Source organism: Triticum dicoccoides, chromosome 4B (assembly GCF_002162155.2).
Source record: "Triticum dicoccoides isolate Atlit2015 ecotype Zavitan chromosome 4B, WEW_v2.0, whole genome shotgun sequence".
Taxonomy (NCBI): domain Eukaryota; kingdom Viridiplantae; phylum Streptophyta; class Magnoliopsida; order Poales; family Poaceae; genus Triticum; species Triticum dicoccoides.
In genome coordinates, this window is record NC_041387.1 from 76,271,712 (window position 1) to 76,280,109 (window position 8,398).

General features: G+C 42.8%; 1 long non-coding RNA gene across 15 annotated transcripts in view; it reads right to left on the minus strand.

The window, feature by feature from the left end:
* The window catches only part of LOC119295115, a 9,489-nt gene continuing 1,091 nt past the window's right edge, over window positions 1–8,398 (minus strand). For 4 of the 15 annotated variants that reach the window (XR_005143750.1, XR_005143749.1, XR_005143753.1 and 1 more), the window contains exons 3-16: window positions 8,107–8,154; window positions 7,424–7,642; window positions 7,287–7,324; window positions 7,117–7,209; window positions 4,594–4,691; window positions 4,213–4,274; window positions 4,023–4,122; window positions 3,829–3,931; window positions 3,651–3,703; window positions 1,940–2,051; window positions 1,369–1,475; window positions 802–910; window positions 413–495; window positions 1–324 (exon numbers count right to left, since the gene is read on the minus strand). This is a non-coding gene — a long non-coding RNA (uncharacterized LOC119295115). The other 11 variants (XR_005143761.1, XR_005143759.1, XR_005143760.1 and 8 more) reach the window with 11 other exon arrangements.

Here is an 8,398-nt window from a genome sequence, read left to right on the forward strand (position 1 = left end):
TAACACAAATACATGATGCTTCAAGAACAAATTTCAGAGCAAATATAAAGCTCACGGGATCTAACATAGATACATGATTCTTCGAGAGCAAATTTCAGAGCAAATATAAAGCATAGAAAGATTTAAGTTAAACTATTGAGACCATACCACCATATCTTCATTTAGTTTCTTTGGAAATCTAAAGGTCTAAGAGGATGGTGCATGTGAGAAGCTGTGAATCCAAAACAAAAAACTAAACTAACTTCCAAACAAACATTTCAAGTTTGGAAGCCACAAAGAAGCAGCCCAGATCTCTCGTTGTAGTGCAGGTACATGTCCTTAATCCTGCATCCACAGCCCATAATTTTTCAACACCTAAATCCACGAAATCCAACCGAAGGAAATCATGGCAGAAACATGCACCGTGGCTTACATCTCCGAGAAAGACTTCTTGGCATTCTTGTGCAGGTCGGACATAGCAATCGCTTGAGCCCATATTTCAGTCTTCTTTAATCTCTAACAAATAACAAAATCTTAAGCTTAAGCATCCACACAAACAGAAAATGCAAAACAAATCTCACACAAAACTGTCCCAAGTCAGATACAGGGGAAACCAAGGTGAGATGATCATGTTTCTTATAGGAAACAATAACCATAGGTAAATACATACATTATTGTCCTGTTAGAAGGTACTTAGTTGTACTTCAAGTGGTACTGAGACATGAAACTAAGCCATTGAAATTTTTGAAACAGAATAGATGATAACACCGGTGTAGGCCATGAACAAAAATACAAAGAAGAACATAATCAAGCATAACCCACCTCGACTGAAGCAACGGTTGATCAACAGCAGGAACCTGAACCTCGTGATGCTAGACCATATATCTATGGTTACCCTTTTTATTTCTCTTGCCTAACCTGAAGTAGTTATCTGGACAAAATAGGGAGGCACACTTCAACAAATCAGTTCTTAGTAATTATAGAATGCCCTATATTAAAGATAGTAAAATCAAGCATGTATGTGCTCTAACTTTCATAACTGCATGTAAACTCGGCAACTAACCATTTGTTGATAGCTTAGGTAAATTACAGGCATTAATCATGCAACCTGAAGGGTGCATCAAGACTTATCTGAAGTTTGATACAATGTGCTTTCTATGTGAAAGTTGTTCCTTCTAACCTGAATAATTTGTTTGGGGGGATTTCCTTAAAATTTTCCCAAAGGAATATAAAACATTTAGTTTGGCCACCAGGGTTTATATGTTCGACGATGTACAACAACATCTTCCTTGCTTTCCCCGACATTGCCACATGCCACCCTTCAAGATGACAGTAGAGGGATGATTCTTCAACTGAAGATGAAGAAATGAAGGAAAAGCAAAAGTTTACCCGAGACATTCGACATACACCATTCATGTATGGAGCCTGGAGGGACCCTCTTCTCCACTTCTCTCGACTCACTACTGGCATTGTTGACTCGCACCTTGCATCCGAGCCTGGATATATGGAAGAGCGGAAATGAGCTTGTATACTGGTAAATGGCAGTTGACACCACATATATCGGCCGACCACATGAAACAGCTAGAACAGACTGGCCGGCCATAGCGAATAGGGTAAATAGAATAATGTACATATTGTAAAAGACACCACCAGCATGGATTCTAAGAAATGGATTGGAAGATCTCAGGAAACACAATGTTCCTGGTCTGAGAATCAGTAGTACCATCTTCATTTTCAATCAGGATTTTCAAAGCCTTTTTTGAGGTCACACGCGACACTGCTACATAAAGCTGGCCATGCGTGAACACAGGTGCATTAAAGTATAGACCAACACTGCATAACACAATGTTCAGTACGTTCAGACAACAACTTCTGTCCAAAGGAAGTGGTGAGTGTAACCAAATAATCAGTTTCAGTAGGCTTTCATAAACCTCTCCCCATATGTAATAATAACACTAACCTTAGGTACATCATCGTCGCGAGCTAGATCTTCAGTTGAGGTATATCTTCAGTGACAATAATACAGACACAACGTGCAGGAAAATCCGTGAAGCAACAGAAGAATTACCCAACTGTTTTTACCATAAACATAAAAGGAATCATGGCATTAGTAAGCAAAGGGAAATTAGTGCGTTGCCTAATAAACAGCAAAATAATGTAGCAAACCAAAAAGGGACCTGCCACCAATTGGTAAAAGTTTCTCCGCCTAATTTTGAAAAGCGTATGCAACAGATTTGTAGCTATCCCAAGATGCCTAAAACATATGCAACAGATACGTAGCTATCCCAAGATGAAAGACAACAAAAAATGGCAGAAATACCTGCTTGTTGAACAATAAAAGCACATTTATACCATACTTTATGTGTGGCACATATAATCACCACATAACACAACAACTACTATTAATGCAATTAACAAGCACCAACCATTGGTTCTTTCTAACCAGATCAGGTTAATTGCATGTGAGAATAGCACATCAGTTCTGAAAGTAGGATCTTCTGTGTAAAGAGAAAACACTAAATGAACTAAGGATTCATAAATTGATTGAAGAGAAATAACATTAAAAGAAGCAAGAACTTGTCAATTGATTGAAGGAAAGGCAATCAACTGAAATATAGCAGACATACGAATAAAATGCATTTTGTAGCCTAAATTACAGATATTAATATGCCATCTCCCCAAGAACTATCTGAAGAGGGACAAATAAGCACACCCCTGCTAATATATAATTTAGAAGGTGTAAGTATTATGAAATAATTAATTCCAGTAGGCCTTCATAAACCTCTCCCCACCAAACCGTCCCTCTATGTGTACGGAGTAACTGCCACTTAATACGTGTGTCAACCATGGCTGTAGGCACAATATTCATAATGAGCAGCTACAACTACTACTTGATGCACACATTTCGCCCAAAGCACTAACCCGAACATGTACTGCCGAAAACAGGGGACACACATGTTTGCCCAATCAGCAAACAGAAAGCAAATCACCAGGGTAAACATAAGCAAACAAGAACATGCTACTATTAATGCAATTAACAAGCACCAACCATTGGTTCTTTCTAACCAGATCAAGTTAATTGCATGTGAGAATAGCACATCTGTTCTGAAAGTAGGATCTTCTGTGTAAAGAGAAAACACTAAATGAACTAAGGATTCATAAATTGATTGAAGAGAAATAACATTAAAAGAAGCAAGAACTTGTCAATTGATTGAAGGAAAAGCAATCAACTGAAATATAGCAGACATACGAATAAAATGCATTTTGTAGCCTAAATTACAGATATTAATATGCCATCTCCCCAAGAACTATCTGAAGAGGGACAAATAAGCACACCCCTGCTAATATATAATTTAGAAGGTGTAAGTATTATGAAATAATTAATTCCAGTAGGCCTTCATAAACCTCTCCCCACCAAACCGTCCCTCTATGTGTACGGAGTAACTGCCACTTAATACGTGTGTCAACCATGGCTGTAGGCACAATATTCATAATGAGCAGCTACAACTACTACTTGATGCACACATTTCGCCCAAAGCACTAACCCGAACATGTACTGCCGAAAACAGGGGACACACATATTTGCCCAAAGCAAATCACCAGGGTAAACATAAGCAAACAAGAACATGCTGCAAGAAGCAATCAAGCGTGGAAATGAGAGCACATCTAACCTTGCTGGCTAACGACACAGACTTGCTGGCTAACAACACAGACGACGAACAACCTGAACAGGAAGGGAAACAAGCAAACAAGAACCTTTCAGCTCACAAGCATTTGATTAGAGATTAGCAAGAAAGACCATATCTCAACAACAACAACAAAAGAAAGAACAACAATTAGCAAACCCACTTGGCTAAGCAGTGTATCGTAGATAGCCATGAGGCCACTCTGGCCGACGGCAGCGTAGGCCTTCCCATCCAGGTCGAACTGTGGGTTCTGCAGATCAGCGAAACTGCAAGCAAGGAGAATTATCAACACACAAGTGACGATAACCAGAGGCAATGACCGTCAGTAAACTGCTGTGAGAAAAAACTCTTTGCAACCTGCTGTCGATGAGCTTACGGTACATGAGCCTCTACCTCCCGACGCCGACGGCGCCGGAGGTGACCAGAATCACCTCATACCCCTAGAAATTAAGCTCACCTGAAACAGTTACACATATTTACTGATTAGCAACTGTTAGAATGATTTTTTACAGGGTTAGAAAGCTCCTTGGTCAGAAAATTCAGTTACCTGCTCGCAGAGGGCTCCATGGCCAGTCGACCATTCTACCCGCTGACAACAGCGGTGCTAACCTGGATGCACGAGAAAGTGATTAGATGAATGCGGTGAACAGAACGCCGATTTCTTAGCGAATAAGCAAATTATTTACTTGATTTTTTCTACTTTGCAAGACAACCAAAATTGGCTAACAAGTTGTAAACTAACTTTAGAAATCTCTTGCTGCCTAAACATATGAAGTAATTCCTCCTCTCCTCTTCACCTCCATTTTTTCACTCAGGCACATGTTTGTCAAGAAACCAAAAGGAATCTAACCTAAGGCAGAAAATAGCTTGCAGCCACACAAGCATTTTATCGAGCAGGTCAAGAGCATGGGAAAAAGAAGAGGCTCACCTAGGAACAAACACGGTGAGCAAACGAAGAGCACCCAGATCCTTGCCCAAATCACAAGCAGAAATTACCCTCTTCACAGGGTGGATCACATCACGACCCTGCATCAAGAAGAGAAAGAGAAGTGAGACCAGGAGAGGTGGATGGAATCAGCCACAGCCAAAATTAAGCCCTCCCGGAGACCAGAGCCGCTACATGCCACCGGGATGCTGGATGCGCTCCCAAGTCGACCTGTGCCATGGTCGTCATCGCGCCATCCATCTCGATCTGAGAAACGCCACCGTGGCGGCAAGAAACCAACGGGAACGGGAGAGCGGCTAGCAAGAGCCCCACCCCTCTCGCCCGTGCGCCTCCCCTCGCTGCACCGCTTGCTGCCGCCCAACCCCCCACCGGCCACGGCGAAGATGGTCCCACCGCCGGGCATGCGCCGGTGCCGGGTCGCCGGCCGCAGCTCCGCCTTGCGCCCGGCCCCGTCCGGACGCCGCCACAAAGACGGCTCGGCTCGTCACCACCACACGCTCCTGCGCCAGATGCAGGATGTCGCACGGGCGGCCATTGAGCGCCGTAGCTAGGCGTCGTCCGAGAGGTAGAGGAAGAGGCATAGAGGAGGCCGGCGGTGAGGCATGAGAGGAGGCGGCGGTGGATGGGGAATCAAAGAGGAGGGAGAGGGGAGTGAAGCGGGGAACGTGCACTCATGACCCACCCACCCCGGTACCGAGAACGTGGGGAGAGGAGGACCATCTTTCCTGGAAAGAAATGTCTCTACGACTCTCCCTCACCCAGAACGAGCCACCCATTACATTTACATGTGGGACCAAAAGAGCAGAGGGACACCGAAACAGCTAGGTAGATGAAGAGCGAGTAGAAAAGCAGAATTGCACCCCACGTGACCCATCCCACGCCGCGTCGCACGGTCCGTGGCAGGCAACACAAGCAAGCGCACACCTCCCAAACACCCAAAACACTGCCATACGGGACCACCCCGAAGCAGGGGCCACCAACACAGCTGGGTATAGACACGGCGGGTAAAAAAGCAGCGACGCACCATCCACCCACCCAAGTCTCGCCTGGTCAGCAGGCACGCGATCCCTAGCCTATCGCTTTGCACGGAAGGAACCAACCAACCAACAACTGGCCACCCAAAAGACCGACAGTTGGGCCCATCATGGCTGAAACAGAGGAGTCGCAGCCGGGTCTAGGCCAGGACGGTAAAAAATATTCATCCCACCCCGCACCCTGCCACCCACGTTCACCGCTAGCGCACGCGCGCGACAGCCGCAGTAGAAGCTGAATTGCTGGCCCCGCGCACAAGAGTGGCCCAGCCGTCATTCGGTCTAACTCAAGCAACCAACGTACAGAAAAACGGACGTCAGGATGTTTGACAGCAAGATTAAAAGGACCAAACAGGTACAGTGCAGGGTAGAATGTGCGCACCGGATTCATCCGAGTCCGCGATGGCGCTAGAATAGCGGGTACTCTAGGAGGCTTTATATGTTAGATGTGTATTGCTTCATTACTGACTGAACTCAGTGTATTACATGCTGATTAAGACAATGTGAACTATGCTTACAACTACAAACTATTTGAGGTGCAAATCAAGCCTTCATTTTGAGCATATTATTAGTTTTCTACTATCTCTAATCTAAAAGGTTATATATGAACCTTTTGTACATATATTCTTGCACCTGTTTTCAGTCACCCGGCAATATCTTTTACATGAACCTTGTACCATAAGTTATAATTGTACTAGATCATTGACGGTGCGCGTTGCCGCACCCGTGTTTTTGTGCAATAAATATATGGATGCTCACACATGAAACATAATTTTTTTTCAACATAAGTATCTTATTAGTTAATAATGGAGATAAATATTATATATATTCAGTAAAAGAATGTTCAGATGCACGAAGTGGCTTTGGATGACAACAAAACAATCTACACTTAGTAAATAAATATAACTAATCAGTACTGTCGAGATGGAAAATAAGCAGCGTCACAAATAATCATGCAGCAATCGACATAAATTGTCATCATAGATTGTATACATACTGCATTAACGAAAACTTCACAGACCTCCCAAAGACGCCATGTCTGACATGTCATATAACAGCTAACTGCTTCTCATTAATTATACATGGATTGTTTCATATATATAGTAGGGGAAATGCCTTCAGGCAAAAGCGAGCTTATAACATTTAAATCAGATATTGATGTAGAATAGGTTGTAGAAGCTTTTAATAAGCATTTTCAATACCTTCTAAAGCAAACTCCATCGATTCTTCATATAAACAAAATGTATATCACTAATATTTGGGATAAACTTTGAGGAAAAAATTGTGTATATTATAAGTATTGCTTAATGTAAGCAAACATCTTATACTGCTACCAGAACTAGGCATTGTAAAGATTAGATGAACATACTGTTCAGAAACTACAAAAATAACTTAGAAGTCATCTGAGCAACAACCAAAATGTTCCCGTGGATAGCTAAAAAAATATTATGGAGACAAGAAATTCCTCTGGTACCTATTTAGTTTGTTAGATAACTGAGACTTTCCGCTTGGCATCCAATGGCAATATAGAGACATGCCAGAAATAGTGCAGCAACGCTACAATATTCTGGAGTTGCAGAACAAAGAATAATTTAGTTACCAGTCCCTCTTCACTGTATAATTGCATTGAGCACTCAGAGTTACCAGAAGAAGAATCAGAATGGTGGAAACTTTGATGAAACCTGGGAGATCAATAAATTAACAGTGTGAGCATCATGACCAAATAATCAAATTCAAGATTGACAAACAGAGAACACAAACCAAGAATCAATATCTCCTACCATGAATGCGGTAGTTGCTCTCCGGCCAGTCACGAGTGCAAGCTGGGAGAGGAGAGAACTCAAGGCTCAAGAATAGGAATTTCTGTCCAGTGATGGTTGCCGCATCCCTAGACAGAGCAGGCTGGTCTTGTAGCTTCATTTCATCGTCGTTGGCTGGGAGACCCCACAGAGGCACCGCCCGACGGACTTTTGCTCTTGTGGCAGCCGACAACATTATGCCTGTAGTTGGCCGTAGTGCAATTACGGAATTACCTCATAACTTCCAATTTTTGCAACATAAGAAATGAGAAATGAAGATATGAAAATTAATTAAATTTATAAGTATGCCATTTTACTTCAAATGGATAATTTAATAGATAATACCAAAAACATATACATACACACATACGCCCAAGAATTAGAAAGATTCAGAACAGGGTCAAGAAACACATCAATGAAGTTGAATAAAATAGTTCAGCATAAATCCATCATCAAACCAGTCGTAGAAAGCACACCACGAGTACGCAACGAGGACCAAGCTAAGACATCCACTGAACCGACAGAAATATAGGACCAATAGAACTAATGGCAGAGTGTAATACATATGCTAATCAAAACTAACTATTACATGACTCGATCCATGCATGAACTTCTAACCAACAAGATTCTCGAGGAAGCTTCCCTGATTGCTAATTTCCTAGTACCTGCTCCGCCTTGCTGTGGATGTCGCCCTAGTCATCGACCGTTGCTCACTGCAGAAAAAAGGTTGGAGCGATGGTTGAGAGAGATAATCGCTAGCACGACAACAAAATATCAATTCCTAGCTCCTTCCAGGACATTCGAGAGGCTGACAAGTAGAGAGAGAAAAGGAGTGTCGACCTGCCCTATCCTAGTGGGGGGATTGGATGATTTGCCCCACTTTACAAGGGGTTGGATGATTTGCCCTTTGATTGTCTCAATGACAGTGGCCCCGGGCCCCACCTGGTAGCCTCTCAG